Source organism: Hippichthys cyanospilos, chromosome 4, assembly GCF_059441005.1.
Source record: "Hippichthys cyanospilos isolate Australia breed blue-spotted pipefish chromosome 4, RoL_Hcya_1.0, whole genome shotgun sequence".
In the NCBI taxonomy this organism is placed as follows: Eukaryota; Metazoa; Chordata; class Actinopteri; order Syngnathiformes; family Syngnathidae; genus Hippichthys; species Hippichthys cyanospilos.
In genome coordinates, this window is record NC_142372.1 from 6,894,533 (window position 1) to 6,918,527 (window position 23,995).

Sequence of the window (23,995 nt, forward strand, 5' to 3'; positions counted from 1 at the left end):
CGCTACCTTATTCAAAGGATTCCAGTCCTTTGAGCTTTATATCAGATTTTTTTTTTTTAATGTCAAAGATAAAGCATTGAAAGAAGATGCTTAAGGGAGCTGAAATTTCACCCAGATGGCAACAACACGGAAAAAAAAATGACCATAAAATGATCAAAATACTGCACATGGGTTAGCTACACACGGCGTTCTCCCCAACATCCCATAATGAATCTATATGAGCTTCCAAACAGGTCAACACCCCTGTCTCCCGTTTACCCGCTCGACCCACCTCGCCATCAATAATTCATCGAGCTCCCGCTGCCGGCTGTGTTCTCACGCCGCCGGCAGCCGCCTAGAAGGGCCGCGGCGGCATAAAGCTGCCGGCTGCCAATACGGCGCCATGCTCGGAATCGCAATGGCCCGGACCCTGGGTTCCATCCATCACGCCTGGCCTGTCGGTGTATGCCTCAAATAATATTAAAACCCTAAGCTGTAAATTTCACGGCGGCGGTGGGGACCGTCATGTAATGATGTGTCAGAAACAGGAAGCGTGGCCGAGCATTCCGCGAAGAAGTGAGTGGACACAATATATGGAGCGGACTCCGAAGGAGACGGATGGGGAGGTGCGTTCTCCGAGTGAGGCTTTGGGAATGGGAATGCCTCCATAGCATTCTCATAACAGAATGATAGAAAAACCTGGAGGGCATCAACGAGCGCAAGCTGCAGGTTTTTATTATTATTATTAATTTGCCAGGTCAGGGCAACCTGGAAGCGCAGACCAAGAAAAAGATGAGGAAGAGTAGAAGAGGCCAAACATGTGCTGTTAAGTGCAAGCAGGCCGCGGCGTGACATGTTTGCAGTCTTGTCCTCTTCAGATGTTGGGCCCGTGCCGATACACTTCAAACGCCCCGCTGATAGCGCTCGTCTTTCTCCTTGACTCGTCATTCCTCGTTCACAGAGGCCACGTCCACACAACCGGGGCAACGTATTCCAAAAAAAATCCCAAAACATTGTGTATGCTATTTTCTTTGTTGAAAAACAAACGCCATTTTAGCCTGTTAAATGGGTTTCAGTTCATAGGGGCAACGGTAAAAATATCAGCTTCACAGGTGGTGTGACAGGGTATTGTGAAACCTTTCATGAATTCAGAAAACTGAAAGTTGCACTGTCCCAACCAATGTCCCGTTACATGCAATGGTCGGTCTTGTTTATATAGAACAGCGGCATGGGAAAAAGCTGTAAAAGTGTCGGCTTTTACAGGCTGCGTAAAAGGGGCTTCTGATACTACAGTCAAGCTGGAAAAAAATTGTGGGGTTCACTTGGCCCTCCTATTTAAGCGATGGTGCCAATTATACACTCTAAAAACAGTTGGGTAAAAATAACCCAAATTAGGTCAAAAAAGTGATGAAGATTTGGGTCATGAATTTTGACCATAAAAAAACTGTTTTGGTTAAGCCCAATTCCTCATTTAGCACAAACCCTGCGTAAAAAAATATATATATTCAGAATTTGTGTTGTTTTCTGGTTTATTCACTGAGTTATCAGTCTTTTTTTGACCCATTCATCCATCTGTCCGTCCAGAGCTGGACAATTTACTAAGTTTTAATCGATTTTACTAACATTATTTTGATAATTGATGAATCTATTGGTTAACCAATGAGTTGAATTATAACAAAATAACAAATGAATAACAAATCATTGTTAATAAATAACAATTACAAAAATAACAAATTCAATTTCCGTATGTTTATTTAAAACCATGACCTTAATTCAAATTGACCGTACAGAAAGTCGTGATAATTTTTTTCCAAATTTAAACCTAATGTTTACAAATATTCCATTTTGATTTAACACAAAGATGACGAATATGCTTATGTGGGGAACAGAAACTTGATAACACTGTTAACTCCGAAGTTTAAATTAGTGTTATTTATGAAGAATGAGCATGAGAAAGAAGTGAAATGTGGGTGTGGCCACCCCTGACCCTCATGTAGCTCCTCCCCTGACTACGCTGCTATTACAGTATTCCCTCGCTATATCATGCTTCGCTTTTTGCAGCTTTACTTTATCTCAGAATTTTCATTCATGACAATTATTTTTTCTATTGCTGTTTTACTTCACTAATAGTCTAGCAATTTTTCTTCCTTTTAAGTCAGAGTTGCCAAAAATCGTGGCAATTTTATTTATTAAAAAAATAAATCACGCTCTATTAAACAGATTAAGTTGGACCAGACCAAAAAAAAAAAACATTTTTATACATTTATTTTTTGACATAAGAAGCATATTTATTTTTTGACATAAGAAGCAAACAAAAAAAATCTATCTCTACTTAAAGGATTTCAGTTACCGCAGACATTTTTATCTGTCCTTCTTTTCTGGATGTATTTAGCATGGCAGCGCTTGCGTGCTGGCCTATGATGAGATTTGATCTACCATGCTGGATGATCCTCACCTGATATCCTGCGTTAAGACAGATGCTTAAGCAGGTTATCGTCTAAGTCCTAAGATGCAAGGACACCCTGCTACATGTTGCCCTCTCGCAACGCAGTGAAACGCCGGCTAAGCTGGCATTAAAGTTGAGCAACACGCCCGTCAAAGTGACAGCATGCAAGGATTCCGTCATTGCAGCCACGTCACTGACAAACAAAAGAAAAAAGATGAAATCGTTGGTGAATTCGTTGGAGGCAAGATGTAATTATAGGACTATCGCGGCTTTCGAGGGGGAAGCGGCGTTTGCAAAGCGGATGGCGGGCGAGGCTGGCAAAGAACAAGCGCTGATAATTGACGGGACATCTGCCGAGCTGCAGGTGTCCATTACTTCACCGGCATGACCTCACCGGGTGACAAGACGGCTGTTTATAGCAACACAATAGAAATATGTCGGCTAAAACCGCACCCTTGCAAAAAAGTGACACGATGAGCAACTTTGACGTATTAATTCATTTTTGTGTTGCAGAATGATCTAATGAAAATTATTTCTGAAACTTTTGGGTCAAATTGACCGAGTATGTTATAACTAATCCAGAGAAATGAACGTAACATATTGAACTGTATCAAATTGTAGTTTAAATCGCACCATTATGCTAGCCCTACAGAACCAGTTAAATGAAGTATTGCCATTGTTTACTTTGTGATTTGGTGTCCACACAAAATATTTTTGACACTTGGACAATGAAACACGCCTCTGGGTCATATTGACCCAAAGACATTAGAGCTGTTCCTGAGAATCGAACATAAAACACTGGTTAAAAAGAAATATTGGATCAGGGTAATACACATTTTGAACACAAGGGCAATAAAGGAAACGCACGGGTAAAAATAAAGTACTACCTTTGTTACTTTGTGAGTTTCCACATAAAATATGCAGTTTTTGACACTGGGATAGTCAAACACACCTCCGGGTCATATTGACCCAGAGACATAAGTGGTGTTCCTGAGAAGTGAGCATAATTCAGTGGTTAAAGCAAAGTATTGGATTTGAATTAAACACATTTGGGACTCATTTAGGTGACTAAGTTTGCTCCGGGTCAAAGTGACCCGGGGCCAGTATTGCACACAAACATAACAGGAGCGTTGAACGGAGTATACCACTTTATAAAGCCTTATTATATATACATTTTCATCTGGATATATACTTTTGTAAAAAAATGTGACTTTTTAAAAAGGTAGAATCCCCTGATAATAATAATTTGTTCGGCATACCAATATGCCGGGCTCATCGGGCTTCCAAACCGCACGGTGAAATCTGAAGGGAAGTATCATTTGTTTCTAGTTTCCTCAGCGCTCCTGGGCCTGCTCTGAGCTCTGACTCGCGTTGATTTATGGCCTTTCAAGACGCAACCACATCTGAGAGAAGAATAATTAGAAGGCTTGAAAATGCTACAGTTTAGGGCTGTTGTAATGAAATTTGTAGGCCCCTAGCTGTATTTTTCTAGGGTGGGGTCCAGGGGAACAAGAGGGTGGACAAGGTGAGCACTTTACAGCGTACTTTAGTTTCCACTTTGTTGTGGGTCCATGGGAATATGACATGAAGGAGTATTCTATTTATAGAACAGGAATTTGGGGGGAAAATTCCACTCGAAAAAAAAGGATAAAAAAATATGAACTTTATATCTATACTATAGATGGGAAATTATTGAAAAGAGCTGATTTGTTGAAATATAATTGTATTATTTGTTTCAACTCTTTTATAACAGGGACCATTTATGTTCCTTGGGACTTAGATGTTCACCAAATGTTAAGGTGCCTCAAAAGTTAAAGTGAACAGTTATGTCTTGATATAAATAAATAATCTAGGTAAATATGTTTTGGATGGATGTTCAATTCCATTTTTTTTTCCAGACCAAAACCAACCATAATTGAGGCAAAACTAAATTGGAAACCACATCTAAAAAAAATGTTGAAAAAAATATCCAGAATCATATGTATCGTTCATAAAGCCATATATAAGAAATCATTATATATTAAGGAATTATATAAAGGAATGGAGCTGAAAAAATGTGAAACATTTACCGTCTTCAAACAGAGGTTTAAAAAGAGCATATATCAAAAAATACGAGAATAATGCACTGACTTGAAATTCGGCAGAATGTTTTAAATGTTTTTTCTGTTTTGTTTTCGTCATTGTTGTAGTATGTGCTATGAATATGACAAGAATACTGAATCTTTTGATAAATCCTTGAAAAAAAAATCCCGAATCATGAAGTCTGACCCGAAAAAACAAGAACAAATCATCAAAATACGGCTTGGGGATTGAACGAGTTCAAAATGAATGGCAATTTTTTCATCTTCGAATTTGTAATTTGTAGCTGGTGATCGTAAAACGGCTCCAGGAGAGTCGCTGGTCGTTCAAAAACCTCAAAATAAAGCCAAAACCGACGCTCGGTATCGGTATTCACCCGTCCTCGGTTTAACGCTCGTTAGCATGTCTTGAACCGTGAAAAAGCAAATACCTCAAAAGGTTTTGCTGTCAGCATACAATGAAACAACATACAGCAGCGTCGAAACGCGCATCTCCGAAAACATAAGCCATCTTTTATACGTGCTATATAAAGCCCCTGTGATTTTTGGCAAGAAGAATAAATAATAAAGTCATGTTCTCCATCTTTTTCCGGAGAGTCTTTTCAAACCTTTACAAGCTCATTTCAATCCGACCACCTAGTCTTTATGGTGAGTAAATGCATCCTCGGGGTAAGGCATCAATTAGCGGGCCGCAAAGCGGTCCGGGGCCGGGGATCCGGGAACCCAGTAAAGTGGGCTCGCCGCACGACGCGGGAGGAGTTCCGAGGTCTAAGTCCGGCTTCTTGCAGGTGGGAGGGGGTGCTGCTCCCCCGGCCCCCGCGGCTTCCATTTTGTCGGAGTACTTATCGCAGGTGAAATGACGATGTCAGATAAGGCGGCGAAGAAAAACAAGCAAAAGAATAGCGGCCATTACCAATGGCAAACAACTATAATTTTGTCTACGCCATCAGATTCGCAGCTTTTTCTATTCGCTGTGGATATTGTTATTGTGTTGCACAAACACACTTTGATGGTCATCGCCGATTGCACCCCGCCGCTTGTGTGTCGATTCCCCGCCGTGAATCATTTACGCAAAAGCAACACGTCCAAACTTTGGCAAAAACTTTGTGAGAAGCAATGCAAAATGTCGCCAGTCTAAAAGAAACAGTCACGTTCTTTGTGGTAGTGCTAATATCAAATTTAGTATTTGCAGTATATTTTAGTTAGGTTTGAAGAGAAAACGTTTATTTCATGTTGTTTAAAGAGTGTAAAGTGTAGTGTCGTTCAAAATGAGAAAAGTCGAGATTTTTTATCGAACACGTTTTTGGTTTGGGTTGTTTTGTTAAATGAAACAAAATGATATAAACATTCAAACTGTTGTCTTTTTCTTTAATACAGTATACATATTGAATTGTAGATTAAAATATAATTTTAAATATTTATTTATAGTTATTTCTTTTTGAGAACAGGTCTAACACTTTTTGTTGATTTTTTTATGGACAAATATTTATTAATTATTAAGTTAATGATTCATTTTTGTGAACAGATCTCCACAGTAATAAAAAAAACACTCTATATGTTTAATAATTTCTGAGGAGAAATATTTATTTATAATGATTTATTTTTGAGAATGATTTTAGCACTTTTTGTTGATTTTTTATGGACAAATATTTATTAATTATTAAGTTAATGATTCATTTTTGTGAACAGATCTCCACAGTAATAAAAAAAAACACTCTATATGTTTAATAATTTCTGAGGAGAAATATTTATTTATAATGATTTATTTTTGAGAATGATTTTAGCACTTTATGTTGAGTATTTTTTGTGGACAAATGTTTATTATCTTTGACAACAGACCTCTTCTATGCCATTGTTGATTTTTTTTTTAATGGACAAATATTTATTGATAATTTAGTTAATAATTTATTTTTGTGAACAGATCTCTACTGTAATCCAAAAAAGGACTCTTTATGTTTAATATTAGGGTTAGGGTTAGGGTTAGGGTAACCCTTATACCAATACAAATGAAGTTTGAAAAGTTGTAAAATTGAATAAATCAGACACTGATGGCATGTTTTAAGTCCTTTTTTTTTTTACTCATAAATGCTTTGCAGTGGTTAAGGGGTACTTAGCTGAAAACATATTTCACAGGGGGTACTTCACTGAAAAAAAGTTTGAGAACCACCGCGGTAGATGACCAGTCTGGGTTTCCAATTGTTTATTCCGACGATGACAACGGCGGTAAACCCCGCACGCATGCGGGTAAGGTAGGTGAGTTAAGGACAATGGGGCGGAGTCACATATTAAGAGATCCGCAGGTCAAGTTAAACATCAGATGTGCTCTCCTTACACACCACGAAGTGGAGAGAAGAATCCAATTGGCTAACACCTTGACGCCCTTTCCACATCCAGCACGACTCATTTCAGCACGCGTACTCCGCACAAGACTTGACGGGACATGTGTGGAGACCCCCCCCAACCCAAGCCAAAACTCGACTCCCCCCCAACATGCGAGTCGGCCTTTCCGCCGCTCGCTTTCTAATCAGGCCGGGGGAGGGTTAAGAGGACTGAAGAATCTTACTAGGATGTAATCCCGTCCGAGTGGCACCGGCTCTTTCTTCTCTCTTGTTAGGGGCTCCTTTGTGAGGCTCGGCAGCTCGGAGGCCCGGAAGGGAGCAAAAGGATGTGCGCTGGATGTGGCGTTGGGGCGAGGATGAGGGAGAATTCGCACTGACTAATGCATGATGTCATTAGATGGGAAGCAGCCTGGCACCACAATTCAATCAATTGGAATCCAATTACATTCAAAGTAAACTGTTGCCTACTTTAATGGCGCATGGGAGTATGTAGGGAGTTGATTTAGGAGATTTGCTGCTGTAGGATGGAACTTGTTACCGTGGTTTCAATACCAAAACACAAGGGCGGCCTTTTTGTTCATCAAAAACATGAACGTCCAATGAGAGGACGTGCATTTGGTTCGTTGACTTTAATACAGATCAGAATCACTTTTTTCATTTACTTATATGACATTATCATGACTGATTTTACGATTAAATTGACTATATTATGCATCATATTCTCATTTGAAATGATAAATGATTGTATTTGAAGATCAAATTTAGGACTTGAAAAAGGTAAAGCTGGCATCAAATCAAATTTAACACAATACATCGGTTCAATATATAGGTCCCATTGGAGTTTATTAAAAGGAATGCACCTTCATTTTTTAAAATATTTTGAAATAAAGGAAAGTTTCTTTGGTGTGGGTAAAAAAAGAAATATGAATATTTTTCATATTCAAAGTGTGACATTTTTTGCACAATGTAGTCGAATTAGAGTAAAAAATAATTAAAAAACTTTCATTTTCAAAAACCTCACCTTCCAACTTTTTAATTATTCAATTTTTCATTGGTAGTTATGTTGTTTTACGCATTTTTTATGCGTGACAGACTCAAGCGACAGTTAATTTTCTGTATAACATCAAAAAGAACACACTGAATATAACAATTACACTTGTGATATACAGTAATACGTTTTTCGATCATTTTTATACTATTTATTGAGCATATTTAACAAGTGCCAATTGGAGCAGTGCTTCCAATTTTGTTGTATATCAACTATGCAATGACATCGAAGGCATTTTATTCTATTCTATAATGCATATTTTTTGTCTGACTTATTTTTACAGCACAATTTTATTGTATTATTTGCAAAAGTATTGACAGGCAGAGAGCATGTTGTCAAACTGCACTGCACTTACTTACATGCGCATTTATGAACGTTTTGACTTCATTTGCACAATTAACCCCAAAATATTCCAATTTTGATTAAAAGTTCTTTTTTTTTTACTTGAATGGAATCTTCCAGCAGCAAATAAGCATCATTGAACGTGTGCAACGCCTCTAAGTATAAGGGCTTGTTTAAAACGATGACAATGTCGATTTAATTCAAACATTCATGAGTATCATCATTAACATCTCTAACACAAATATGTACCGTGTTTTACAATTTCACTTCAACTTCAGTCACTTGAACTTACAACTTGCAGCAGTGTACGCATAATTTGAGGCACGGTTGTATGTTGTAAATGTATACATACTGTCTGTTAATGTATGGCGGTTTGGCCGAGAGGAGGTCACGCGTGTCCCAATGCGTAACACAACACTATCTTATCACGTGGAACATGTTCACAAAGCTTGTGATGAATGTGAATGGATCCAATTAAAATAAACACACTTAGGCGCCCCGGATCCATATCCATGTTTTCCCTTTGCACATCTGTCCCCCCTCTAAAAATGAATGCCTTATGTATCCATATTGATACATGCATGTGTGTATATCTTCTTTATTGGAGCCTGTTTGTATGACAGCGGTGCCACTGGACCATCTGTGCACGCTGCGCACAACTGCGTCTGCTCTCCTTGAAGAGAAGCTGCCTGCTTAGACAGTGACGGAATGGGAGGGGGCTAAGACTCGGGGGCTCGGCAGGAATGCCGGCCCTGTGTATTGTTTGTAAAAATAAACCATGTGGACAAAGATATTGGAGTGGAATTTATATTAAACAGCTGCAAAAGCAGGCTCCTGTGTGTGCGACCGGCTGATCCGAAAGGACCACACCGCGAGTTTCAATCTGATCGTCCTCGACGGCCCTCAATAAAAAGAACTCATTAACAACTCATTGTGAAGACTGGGGGAGACTTTTTTTTTTTTTTTTGCTCTATAATTTTAAACAGCTCCTCAGTGCAACCCCAAAGTTGTCAAGAACATGTTCTCCATACATTCTGATTACTATTCTTATTGTGGAATATGAAGAAACAAAATCCACCTAAATATTTCCATCTCATGGGGGGTGGCCATTTTGTCACTAGATGTCGCCTGAAAGTGACATCACAGCTGATCAGGTAACAGCCAATCATGGCTCACTTGTTTTCTGAGTTAGTTCATGTGATGTTCGCAAGATGGGCCCTGATTGGTTGTTACCTAAGATCTGAGCAACTGGTATTGTTATTTTAAGGCAGGGACGTTTTTTTCAAATGTTTATAAGAGTCCGGACATTAAATTCCAGATACTACTAAGTATTAAGTACATTTAGAACATTAATTCCCAGATACTTAAGTATTAACCCAATACTTATGTATCTGGGATTGAATGAACGGACTCCTAAAAAAACGTGAAAGTACGTCCCTGGCATTGAATGAGTTAAAGGGGCTGCAAAGAATATAATATTGTAAAGGAAAGAGCTGTTGTGTTGACTTGCTGTGCGTTCGACCTGTCCTATTTTTTGCTGCTGTCGGTAGCTGCACAAGTGGGTTGAGGCTAGAACCTGACCAATTTATCAGTCACTCGTCCAGAATTCCACCACTTTTGCAAAACATTGATTTCATTCACTCGCTCATTTTAAAATATTTGAATTTCATAGCTGAGAGGGAATTTCACAACCCGAACCATTCATAATATTAAATACTGACATATACTAGATTTTGAAACTTCCATTGTTCCTGGTAAAAAAGGGGCAAAAAAATGACTAACATTCATTTATGAACATTTATCAACAAAAACCGCTAGGTAAATAACTTAAATAGTCGAATATAAACCCCATCTTATCATCAATGCTCAGTTTTAATAAAAAAAAAAAAAACAGAAATTTAGATAATAACCCCAATTTCTGCTTGCAGTTTATTGAAACCATGAAAACAGTTTAGCGAGGGTCTAAAAAAGTTTCCATTGTTAACCAGTTATGTTCAAACAATCTGAATCATCACACAAAAGACTTTTTGTAATACAAGCATTAATTCCCATGCGGTCCTTCACAGACTACATTGTCTTTCTTGCTCAAGGACACTGTGAGATTACACTTAATCGTTATGAGACGGGCTAATCTAATCCGCAGCCCACCCCGCCACTAGCATATGAAAGGATCCGCACATACACTACATGTGGTTCCCATGCAAACATAGTCTGCGATAACAGCCCGGTGCGTGCGTGCGTGTGTGTGTGTGTGTGTGTGTGTGTGTCGCGCTGCACCAAAAGACCGGGCTTTACAGAAAGGGACTGGATCCCATTTCCCAGGCCGGAGCCGGACCCCGAGGGCACAGTGTGGAAACTGAACTAATTGCAGGATATTGGTGCTCGCTTGATTAGAGGACAACTTGGAATGCCTGGTCTGTGATGTAAGCAGACCAAGGTGAGACTAATGACGGATATTTTTTTTTTTTTTCTTTCGTGCCCGCAGAGAAGTCTGTTCGAAGGCCCCGCGGCGTTGCGACGGGCCTGGGAGCTTCCTGTATGTCCACAGAGGATGTTGCTAAGCGCCTTGTGGGCTTTGAAATCGGTTGAATTAACGGCATGATTTGTCGGCGTTGCACACTTCTGCGGGAATACCAGAGTACACTACAGTGCTTTTTGACAGTTATCATTGCGTACTTTGTAATGTTTTTGGACATTACAACATCTCATGGCACTTCTGCATCAAGTAGAACAGAATAAGACTCGAGCGGTATCGAAATGAGGAAATTCATTGCGCATATAATTTTGTTGTATAATTTCAAGAAAAAATTCAGGATGCTCCCTGCGTCATCGGTATGAAACATAGACTAATAGGATAATCGGCTACAGATTACGGATGGGTGCCGATGCATGATAAGTGAATCCGTATATTGATTATTATTAAACGGTAAAATATTGGTAGATTTAGCAGTTTCATATATAGTCCACAAACACAATATTAATCCCATGTTTAGACAAGTGGGTGCACATAGGATATATTTTCAAATGTGAATGAAAAAGAAAGCAGCACTCATAACCAGCATCATTGTACGTGGCAAAAAAGAATGATTAAAAGCAAGCTGTAAGTGTTTCTAGGCAGTTACTTATAGGAAAGGGCCAGAAGTGCGATGAAATACACTGGGAGAATACACCGCCTGCTAATCTTCTCCATTATATTAAAGCAGCCAAACGTGAGAAGGCCAGTCATTGCTTGAAAATAAATATATATTTTTGTATGTATATTTTTTTTTAAGTTAATTTCGGAAGCATGGTCGTGACAATGGTTTCGTTTGATCACCTTTGACTGAGAGTGAGAAGTTCCCGTACATCATAATGTTTTGTTTTCAATTGACTTTTTTTCATCTACACTTCTAATGGGCAAATGTAAAAGTGAATATAAGCAATAATAGCCAGAAGAAATCAAATCCAGCACAGCAACTAATACACTCTTAGATACAGAATATAGGCAGTCCACGAGTTATGAACGAGTTCTCTTTCGCACGCTAGCGACGTAACCCAGAATTTCGGCATGAATCGGAATTTATCATTTAATATCCCTAAACACCTCAACTTTCTTCATAACAATCCAAATACACGTCGGTGTCTTGCCTTTCTCCGATCTTTTGATGATATTCAGCTTTGTTTCCATCGCTAAAAGATAACGCTTTCTATTTTATTTCATTTCTATAGGGCCATGATGGGAAAAAGTTAAAAACGGCGAGGGTACAGCGAAAATTACAGAGCACAAACAGACACTCTACACTGGTGGGCTACTAGAGAGAAAATGGCGGACGAGACTCAGGCGTCGTGAAGTCTAAACAACGTAGGTCGAGTACCACGTAACCTTCACTGCGCAAATGTGAACGTGAACAAAAACCGACAAGAATAATCAAAACTGTATATGCGTCAATAAAATGACACAATAACAGAATAGTACTGTATTATAAATTTGATGCGGTACATGTATTTGATACAGCACCATCAAAATCCATGTATCAAAATAATAACATAAAGAGTTTATATCATCCTTTTCAATATCTAGATCCACATGCAACAGGTGGTAGTTTTAAAATTTGTCTTATTTGGGTAGAGGCGCATTTAAGAAGCAGGCGGCTTCCCATCGTTCGGTTTAGTGGCCCTCCTTTGTCCGCACTTGTTTGTTTGATGTGACTTTTCAAGTGACAGACACCATTGAGCGGTGGGAGTGCTGTTCCGCCGCATGCCATTCACGCCTGCTGTAGAGCTCCGCGCAGTCAAACACACAACAAGCCTCCCGGCTCATTGTTGACCACTGGAACTAATCACCCTGATGGCACCTCCAATAAATCCCATCCCCCTCCATAGCCGACCCGGTCCGCAGTGATTGGAGTGTACCTATGTGTGACCGCGGACAATACAAATTCGCCAAAGGCAAATAGAATGGGGGTGCTCTGAGGCAATATTTGGCTTGGCCAGATGGCCGCTCGCATGCAGCAGGCCGCTTGGCCCTCCACATCTGCTCCTTGGGATGTGCCAGCAACTGCACCCACCGCGCTCACACTTTTACTTGTTGGACCACTTTCTCGTCCCGTTTCATCACAGCACCTCTAAGACTTTGGCACGACCTCAGGCTAATAGAGGAAATGAAACAAAAAATGAAACAGGGATGTGAAGCAGTTTTTGGAGAGAATTTACACAAGTAAAACTTGGTTTAGCTGTTCAAGGTAAAGCAAAATAAAGAACATTTTCCTTTAGTAAAGTAGTTGGTAAAGAGAAATGCAACACATGTTAATCCACTCTATTAAACAGCTCTTGCATAGCTAGCAATTAGCTATGATTCATATGAAAGCAAAATCTTGACGAACTTTGGAAAAATTCCTGTGTAGTATGTTCAGCAAGTATGCCAGTTGTTGACAACGAATGTTACACAAATGTGAGGCAGTTCACAATAACAGTGACGCATGATCAATTATTTAGCCCAGTGGTTCTCAACCGTTTTTCAGTGATGTACGCATTTTTGGGTTAAAAATAAATAAATAAATAAAAGTGTCAGACCTGTTGTCAAAAAGAAATAATTATGAATAAACATTTGTCCACAGAAAAATGTTCAACTTTGGGGATCATAGTAGAGATTTGTTCACAAATCAAATCATTAACTCGACAGGTGACGAGAGGAGGCACAGGACAAGTTGCGTCAAAGCGTCCAAAATGCCACCAGACATGACCAAAAAGTGTGATGGCGGTGCAAAGGTTAACGTTCCACAGTCAGTAGCTCCTTTATGGACTATCACAGGTTGGCGATTATATCGGTTTGAAAAAAGAACACAGGCAAACTAGTTCCACGTATACGGACGAGGGTAAATCTTTCCCAATCACACGGACTCAATAGAAGACCGTGCTTTAGAATGTACTTTTAATTGGTTTATGAATTCTGCCAATTATGGAATTCCCCTACTCAGACGTTACCTTCGCTAATCTGCTTCAGGCATATATGGACTTCTTGTAGTCAAAATTAAGTGGGGACAGCAAGTGTGCGTGCATGCTTCTGTTTTCCTATGTGTGTGTAAATATATACAGTTTGTGTGTGTGTGTGTGTGTGTGTGTAGCTCGTGTGCCTGCCACATCATGTGAATACGACGTGGGCCAATTGGATTAGCAGATTACCACAAGATTTGCCCTATGACCCTTGGAAGACACCCGGGAACACCCGCAAATTTGGCCGACAGACGCTGGCCCACTTCGCGCTGCACGACCTTGACGTGTCTCGAAGGTCAAAGATAAACTGGACACCATCATTTGAGAGGGATTACGAGTATGCACGAAGGTTAGGCCAACGGGATGACAACAATAATCAGCATTAAAGCCGTGCTTCCTCAGGAGGCAAATGGATTTGAGCGCGTGGACTAGGGTGCCGCATCGATTCTTGATTTCGATTCTTTTTGAGAGCATTGTCAAAAAAATACACGGTTTACATCGGTGGTGCAAGGATTCATTGACATACAAATGTCTAAATTCACAGAATTTCAGTCTGTTGTGAGTAAATTTCAGGGATTGAATGAGTCCTCCATAAATTTGGTTTGAAAAAAATGCTTCATTTTTTTTCTTGCCTCGGATAACCCACTATTAGTTTACAAGTTAGAAAAAAAGTCAAGTCAATTGAAGCGACAAATGTCAACGCTTTACATGCAAGTAACATAAACCGGAAATGATTGAGGAGGCCTTCAAAATAAAGCCTAGTTTTACTGCAAAGATAAGGTCTTTTCTCTTCCCGTTGGGACAATTCGTCTCACAGCGTTTCAAAAATCACAGTGGGTATAGGAATTGCAGCAATAACATGAAATGGTATCCCTGCGGTTCATTAAATGCTTATTGATTGATTTGAGTGGCATTTAGCAACTATTTCATACACAACAAGTCAGTGTGGGCCAACTGTCAACAAGGTAGGTTGCGTTGTAAAAATGTTTGTGAATTAACAATCTAGTACTGTGGAACTATATTGATATGTGTGTGTTACTATAAATGACACTGATTTCTATGAATTGGTTGCATTTGATGATCATTTTTGGTGATCATTTTCACTTCTCTTGGCACGTTTTTTGTATACGTATCGTAGTCTACTACACTGCAGCCAGGCCCAGCAGGGATTTGCCAGACCGTCCAGATTACTCACTCAAGCGACTGCCGTTGGGAATGTCTCTAAACATCGTCCTTTTTTAAAACATGTAAAGTACACAGTTCGCGTTTATCCTTATCTGTAAATCTAAGATTGCATGTTCATGTTTGCGAGTCATTTCTCCAGAAACAAGCCAAAAGACATGACCCCGCTGCTGCTGCTGCTAAAAAAAAAAGCCTTTGAACCAAATGACTTCCTCTTACACGCTAGCGCTTTAATGGCGTGAGGGAGGACATAAAACAGGCGGATAATTTGTAGCGGGGAAATCATATTTCCTTTGAAAACATGACCACTGATTTATAATATGGGAGGTTGTGGAGAATGCGGCAATTATTTTTTTGTCCTCTCCCGATCCGGGGATCGGGTTGCGGCTAATCGACGCGACGCTGAAAGCACTAATTAAGTTTTGTACTGGAGTGACATGGGCAAAGAAAAGAAAAGGTGCCATAATAAATAAGTTCTCACCATGTAACTCAAAGCCTGCAATTTGAGACGCCGCTTATGTATTAGGTTGTGGGAATGAGAAAAGTTTCAAAAAATGCAAGAGTCTTCGCAAGCTGGAAAATAGATCAAGTAGAAAGTTTTGGCGATATCAAAAATAAATGGTCATACTTGTGCATTTTGTTTTTTTGCAAGAGCGCCACACTAAACAAACGACAATAAAAAGTGCCAAATAAAGGCAACAAAAGGAACATTCTTGACTCACCTGTTACATAGTGAAGCTATTGTGACAGAAAACGTCATAAAAGCCACTTATACTGCATGGCTAAAAAAAGAAGTCAATGAATACATTTTTAAATTAAGGCCCATGTACTTGAGAGGGTTTTAAATGACCACATTGCTAAACCAACACATAAAATGTGGACGTTTAGACGCCCTCTTTCTTCTCTTGGGTTACAATGGAGATATTTCTGAAGGAAACGGAGTTGCCGCGTAAAGACAGATTGTTCATACTTGTCCAAACACGGCATAAATCACGCAGGCAAATGTTGTTTTTCTTTTCTCGGTGCCTTGACATAAAAGCTATAAAATTATATAAACAGAGACTGTTACCTTTTTCTGTCTGCCGTGCGCAAACAAAAGACGTCTGACGGGTGACCTACCAGCTTTGGAATTTTCCACGTCGCCTTTTTTTTTTTTTTAATGAAGAGAATTGAACTTGTCAATCAGAGGACAGGTCACGTGACCACACGGGCCGGTGGCGATCTGGCGCGTTGTATTTTGCATACATTCGGAACACTTTTTTGGGAAGCTTTTTAAGATGCAGCCAGGTGCCACTGACAAACAACGCGCAACCTGCTCCCCTATTGACACTAATGGCTTATGTCACTCATGCTGCTACCGTCCTCTACTTTTGGACGGCGAAGCAGCCGGGCAGGCCAGGACACCTGATGGCTGCCAGGTTGAAAGTTCGCTGCCAAGAATCAAAAGAGAAACATCTTAACGGCGAGGGAAATGACAAGTTAGCTCACAATCCAGAGTGGGAGTGTTGCGTTCAAATTGGGAATTGAAGTGATCGATTTATAGGTATTTTCACGTACAGAGGGACTCCCTCTACTTATCTGGCTAGCATTTAACACATGAGGAAACTTTTTTTCGAGTTAACTCCTTTAATAGTAATAGAGCGTTCCCCCGTTTATTGCTGGAGTTATGTTGCAAATTTTAATCGCAATGAGTGAAATCAGTGAAGAAGAAGTTGGTTATTTTGCTTCTGCTTTTATCATTTGTCTTGTTTTCACTTATTATGTATATGTCTATATTTTTTATCATATTGTATGTCTTTTCTTGTATTATTTTTTGTTTACTGTTTTTTAATTATACATTTTTTGTTTGTTATCATTTTTTGGTAAGGAAAATACACTATCCAATCCGACTCATCGTTACAGGTATTTTTTTGTTATAATCTTCAAATAAAACCGATTCTCAATGTTTCAAATTCATAGGTTTAGCTTTGTCCATAAGCATCGGAATCCAACAGCATTCGTGGCGGGAACTTAACGGGAATGTTGCGAAGAGTACTTTTTTTTTTTTCAAATGAGTTGCTGAGCAACTTTTTAAAGTAAAACGTAAGCGCACGTCTTCGTCTCTCTTTGTGCTGATGACTCCACTCAGTTTTGGTTGCAAGGTTAGCAGAGTTCAGCTGTCACAGGAAGTAAATAGTACAGCGTTACATAACATAACAGCTATTATAAATCCTGATGCCCATTCTATAACTAGAATTACATGAATACAATCATATTATTTGGTTGGGCATTTTGGTGTATAATTGTCATTCGTCAGTTTTGTGTCAGTTTTACTGTAAACGTCAACTGCGTGTGACAAGTAAAAAAAATGTGATTCATAAGAAAAGAAGCAAATCTTGCAGGAATTCAGCTAAGGGAGATGCTAGTTTATTTATTTGTGTACCAAACTACCAAAGAAGGGTACCATAACACTTCACAAATGAGAGCTAAAATGTTAAAATGTCACCTAAAACATTAACTGTAGCATTAACAGTTGATTTTTTTTTCAATCAACTTTAACATTTTAATTCAATTAAAATAAATAGGAAACAAATATGAATCAATTTATGGATGAACACCTCCACTTCCATTCAGAGCAATGGCAACATGTCCCAATCCATTTCTCAATAGGGATTTTGTTATCTTTTCTGCTTAGTGACATTTTTGGCAACAAAGACACACCAATCCAAAACAAAGTGTAGCGTGACATGCCATCCTACTCTGTACACGGGCCGTTAAAGCCTTCGAACACAAAAAATGGCGGTGTCGTAAACACACGCACACAAATACTCACACCCCCCGCTCATGGCCAACTTGGCTGCGTTTGGATGGGTGCAGTGGAGTCATTGAATAGTTTACAAAAGCTCAGCGAGGCAGACATGAGGTCACCGTGCATTAGAAGGTAAAAAGCATCCGAGCGGGACCCAATACTTATTAACCCGCGCAGGGGAGGATTGCTATTGTGTCTCCATCAACTGCCAATGGAGTGCGGAGGCATCTGGAAGGGAGACGGATATATTTGAGTTGAATATTAAACTAAACAGCGTGGCGATGAATTACAAACGTCGAGGCTATTAAGCTTCCTTGTGATTTAGAATCATTTCAAAGGGAACTTACTTGTCTTCAAAGCTGTGATTCTGACTTTTGAGGTGACGTGGTGCTGCCGTTTTTTGTGTGTGAGAGCACGCGCATTCAAGCTGGCTTGCTGAGTCAGAGTGTGAGATTGCTGGTGTATGAAATGAGGGGAGTACCTTTCATTTCCTCCTCAGCTTGCCCCCCCCCCCCTCCTCCCCCCACGTGCACACACACCCACAGACACGAGGACGCTTTGCTACTTCATGCCCGTGATTCAGAAAACAGGACAACAGCCAAACACTTGTCGAGTCGCACACATTTAGAAAAAGTGTAGTCATTGTAGTTGGAAGTCATTAAAAAGGTTGCACTTTCTAGTTGCAGTCAACGAGTGGGTAAAATATTCGCCAAAAGTGGATGTTGCAGCCGGAGCAGTTTTATCGGAATGGAACTACATTTCGGGTGCGAATCAATTCAAGTAGACTTGAAAGTCGAACGACTGAATTTGGTTCAATTCAGTGGAATTGCGATGTGATTCAATACACTGCAGGTCATATGAATTAATATACTCAGAATGTAAGTCTATGCATTTATTAGTGGTTAATTATTACTGCCATCATTGCTCTATTACGGTTTCTTTTGTTTTTGTTTTATTGCCTACCTTATTATTTGCTCGATTATGGAATGTCGTCTGCTCGGGGAAGTGAACAGAAGAAGAATTTCATTGTGTGATATTACTATGCATATGACAATAAAACTCTTGAAATCTTGACTTTTTCATTGTCCTTTTACATAGAATTAAGCTACATAAATTGTAAAGTGGAGCGGCGCAAATAGGTTTGATTGAGCGCATCCACATCTAAAATTCCCTAAAATATTAACAGTGGAAACCCTATACGAACACTTCTATCCACGAAATATTCACTTTAGGAGTAAAAATTTGGCCAAAGATTTGCCTCTTAATACAAAAAAACAAATCAATATACAAGTGATAACTTGCATGCTCCAAAAGATCCAGGTTGAAAACTTGAAATTCCCACACGCAATTAATGCGCCATACCACTGCACCATCATCCTGCTCTCCCATTGGTCAGATTTCCTCACATTCATTGTCCAGCTCTCCTATTGGCCTTTTCTGTACAATACAGCTCGCTAGCGTACAACTTCCTCGTCGTTGTTCAGTAAGGCAAATTTTATAGCATTGCGATTGCACCTTTTATTTTCCTATTCCGCCAGCCCTTCTGCAGTTGTCTAATTTGACAAGACGTGTTCTCAAATGGGGTTATGGTACCCCTGGGGGTACGTGAAGTTTTGTCAAGGTTTCTGCATGCATCAGCAATTCTATAATGCTTTTTAATGCAGCGCCAGGAACAGTACGTTTTCCTCTTGTAAATAAAAGCAAGTTAAATGAAAGCCACTTAATGCTGAATCGTGGTGTAGAACATCGTTAAGCCTTTATTTATTATAGTCACATTTTCTTTAACATGGTGAATCTGGCACGTTGGCCACGCGAAGAGTTTGCCCCGTTTTGCGCTCGCCGCTCATCGCCGTCAGCTCGTGGGTTGTTGTGACGACGTGCTAGGTCAGAACGGTTAGGATGGATGAACACAGTCGTCGATGCTGTCCGATGCCGTCACTCACCCTCAACTTCCCCACCTGGTCACTTTTCTGTCACCTCCACAGCCATCACCTTGTCAACCGCCGTTCGTGCCACCCTGTCACATATCGCCTTCGCCAACCAAGATATCAGCCGTACTGTCGTGCGACCCCCCCCCCCGCCGACCCAGTCAGAACGCACCCCGCCTTGACCTTTGCCTTTCCGGAGGCCCAAAAGGGAGGGCTGCGGTGTCCAGACATGCCTATCAGCAAGGATCCCAAGGCCAGAGGCGTACATAAATGCTATAAAGGGTTCTCAAATTTATGATGCGGCATAATATTGTGGTTAAAGCAACCCGCCCAGGGCTATTACCGACAAGGAGGGAGAACTTTCTACTTTTTTGCATGGCACAAGTTAGAAACAGACTTTCATTTTTGTGTTCAAGGTCAAAATCTGATTTTACGTCAACCCAAGTCCTCCTTTACCAATAGAAAGATAGTTAAACTAACTTAATAAAAGTGATTAAACAAAATTTTAGTGAATGAAGTAAAAACAAGAGTAAAAATAGAGGAAAAAATACATGTCCTTCATTTTCAATCTTTTCAATTAATTGAATAAATTAAGAAATTAATGAGCTAATAAATAAATGAGCTAGAAGGGGTTAATTTTCAATATTTGTTGTCATTTGGGGAACATAATATATATTTTACTACAAAATTCTCATTGTAGATTGAAAAAAAACCAAATATAACATGGCTTTAGGTCCCTGGAATTGACCTAGAAAAATAAAACTCCAAAATAATGATAAAATTCCTCTTCAAATTAAGTCAATGATTCACAAAACTGCTCTACAAAACATTTTCAACTTTTTCAATTAATTTAATAAATTAAGAAATTAATGAGCTAATGAATATATGAGCTCAAAGGGGTTTATTTTAAATATTTGTTGTCATTTGGGGAACATCATATACTTTACTACATAATGGCTTATGAAAACTCATGGGAAAAAAATACTCATAAAAGTGAGAACATTGCTTCAATGTCAATGATTCACAAAACTGCTTTGCTAAAAAAAAAAAAAAAAAAAAAAAAACTTACAAACTCAATTATGACAATAATTATGCCGAAAATGTCCCCCATTTTCAACTTTTTCAGTTAATTTAATAAATTAATAAATGAATGTAATAAATTTTAAATATTTGTAGTCATTTGGGGAACATAATATGCTTTCCTACATAATGCTTATTGTATATTAAAAACAAACAAACATTGCTTTAGGTCCCTGGAATCAACCTGTGATAAAAAATTTAAAAAAAAAAAGATAAAATTGCTCCTCAAATTAAGTCACTGATTCATAAAACAGCTCCTCAAAAAAATAAAATAAAACAAAAAATAAGAAAAAAAAAAAAGAAAAAAACACTAGCCTTAGCTACTCACAATGGTGCTGCTTACAGTAGGTGTTATTTAGATTTTATTGAGTGCATCAGACAGCTTCAATTCACTCAATGGTCACTTATTACCCATTCCCAAACGCCAGTTTTGGCGAGGCGGTTCAGTGTCATGAAAACCAGCCACTAATTTAGTCGATTATAGTTTGGTCATCCCTATCCCCGAAGCAGTCCCGTTGCGCATCTTGCGTCGGAACACGCAACATTACCCATAATCCTCTGAACAAATACGCGCATGAGATACCATAACAACGCCGAACCGTCGCTTTAGCGTGGGATGCGTGCGTAGCAACAGAAACATAATTACACATTGGCTGACTAAGTTCCGAAGGCCCGCTAAACAAGCCTTCTTCCTCCCTCCCCCCCTCCCTCCCTCCCTCATCTTCTTCACAAGCTCCCACACTGATATTTAACAAAACATTAATCTTCTTGCCAGTGCCTCCGAAGAATGGGCACTGATGGAGCTTGAGCGCCGAGGCCCGGCTAATAGTCATTCCATTGTCGCGCCCCTTTATTTACGCCTTGGCTCGAGCCGGCAGATGAGGTAAGTCTCCCTTTTTTTTCTTTTTTCATGTTATTATTCACAAGTGGTGATACATAAAGCCAGATTACACAAATGTCTCTCTGTTTCAGGCACCCCCTCCTTGCTTAATGTCCACCACCTTCTTCCCTCCCTGTCCCCTCCAGTGGCTTTCAATAGCACATTTCCACCCCCCCCCTTTTTTTTTTCTAAATCACCCTCAGCATTTGCATGTGAATCGCTTGTATATCTTCTTTTATATGATGCACCCACAACAGTGGCAAAAAAAAAAAAAAAAAAGCGAGGACCCCTATCCAACCCTGACCCCCACCCCTTTCCAACACAGACACATACATACATGGACACACTAAAAAAAAAGAAGAAGAAGAAGAAAAAACAAGATGTTACTCCGACTCCCCTCCCTGCATTGGGAACAGAGCAGGTTTTATGATATGGAGACAAGTCCTTTGTGCTCTCCCCAGAGACGAGGCCTCTGTCTGCCCATGTTACTGGGGCGATAATCCTGCAGGAATTTCTCCTAAGCACTTTTTACTGACATTTTCAATTACCGCCATGCCAGCCTGCGCTAAATGCCATTTAAGAGGGGCCCCCGCGTCATCTGCATGCTGAATCATATTTGGGAATCGGAGGGATTGCCGTTGCCCGACCCCCTACCCTTCACATTAGATTGTTGGGAAGTGGAAGAAATGAAACTTTTTCTCACTTGTAAAAAAAAAAAATAATAGAAATAGGGCCCCCTTTGTGCTGTTATCATAATGAAATGATTTGTGGATATGTTTTTTTTTTCCCCTCCCTGAAATTTCACTATAGCATTGTAATTCTTAATACGTCCATCAAGATTGAACGTATGGTCACAGGCTTGCTGTTGCCTATCCCAGCTGGCTTTGGGCAGTCGGCAGGGGACACCCTGAACTGGTGTTTCCAGCCAATTGCGGGGCACACAGAGACCAACAAGCATTCAGGCACCCAATCACAACTAAGGACAATTCAGTACATCCAATACACCTGCCATGCATCTTTTTGGAGTGTGTAAAGGGAGCCGGAGTGCCAGGAGACAACCCACACAGGCTCAGGGAGAACATGCAAACTCCACACAGGAAACCAGCTGGATTCAAACTCGGGTCCCTAACCACTGCTTCCACCAAGCCGCCCATAATCAAAACTTATTATTCCTTAAATTCACTGTATAAACCCAATCTAAAAGCTAAGTAAACTGATTAAAAAAGCTAAGCACTATTACAGTGCAGCTGGAAATTTATAATCATTTAATGTATTACTTTTTAATGAAAAACGGTCTAAATCTTACAAGTGTCCCTTTAAGGCACGTGTCAAACTGGAGGGACAGATCCTGCTTTCTACACCAAATTTTGTGACCCGAAAAAACACATTTAATCTCCAGAAAAAACAACCGTTTTCAAAGACAAACTAATATTCCGACCATGCATGTTTTTTTATTAAACTGGAGTACGTCTAGAAAACCCATACAGGCATGGGGACTACACGCAAACCACACAGGAGGGCTGGGGCTGAAACTGAACCTGCAACCTCATCACTCTATAATTTTTTCTTATAGTTATTCTTATATGTATTATTTTTTTCTGAATTTTTTCCACATTGATCTTTTTTAAATAAACAAACTATAAAAACATGTTTGTTGTTGTTATGTCTTCCATTAAAATTTTAAAATTTAAATTTAAATAAGATTCAATTTTTTGGCCATACATCCCAGCCTCAATTCAATGATGAATCTATGTAGAAAAGCAACACCAAAAAAGCATGAGGAGAAAAAAACCACGTGACAGCAAGAGAGATATGCCGAGCCAGACATTTTTTTACAGCTCTAAACAGCACAACTTTTGAAACACATTACTGCCTCAGGTCACAGACGCACTATTCAAAGCCGCCTTGTAATTTACAACATCCAGAGATCGAGCCTCACAAAAGCAAACAGACCTGCTGACCTCAACAGCGTACGCGGTAGAGCCTGTTTTCCGCGCTCGTTCGTCGCGTCATAATAACTCATACACGGATCGCCATTTGCCCCCGAAGACGCTTCAAAGCGTACGGGCAGATTTACAGCCGATGTTCTAGATCATAAGAGATCACTAATGGAAGCGTTTGGTTTAAAATATCCTAAAACCATCCTCAAACTGTCCACACACTTGTTTGGTTGCGTAATGGTCTTGCTGAACTCAGGAGGCGCCGATTAAGCGGGTCAAACACACACTGAACTTGGGCACAATAATAAACATGTTTGATACCGCCGCTAACCGTCATTGATGATCCAAGAACAGCTGTTTACATGTTGCGTTTTATTTTTTTTCGTTCCTCGCCGCCGCCAAGCTGACATCATCTATTGGAGCGCCCCTTCCTTCCTGTCTCGCTTTCGGATGGGCTTTGTTATGACAGGTTTAATTGTGGGTTGTCAAGGCA

The 23,995-nt window shown here is 39.7% G+C and overlaps 1 protein-coding gene across 4 annotated transcripts in view; it reads right to left on the reverse strand.

Annotated features, from left to right (window-relative positions):
• Window positions 1-23,995, reverse strand: part of LOC148424444 (uncharacterized) — a 196,112-nt gene that overhangs the window by 9,825 nt on the left and 162,292 nt on the right. For 2 of the 4 annotated variants that reach the window (XR_015865490.1, XM_088413984.1), the window contains one exon: window positions 12,764-12,860. The exons of the other annotated variants lie outside the window; for them this stretch is intronic. The gene's annotated coding sequence lies outside the window, so the exon portion shown is untranslated. Of the gene's footprint in view, window positions 1-12,763; window positions 12,861-23,995 lie in introns of those variants that run through there. 4 annotated transcript variants of the gene reach the window in all.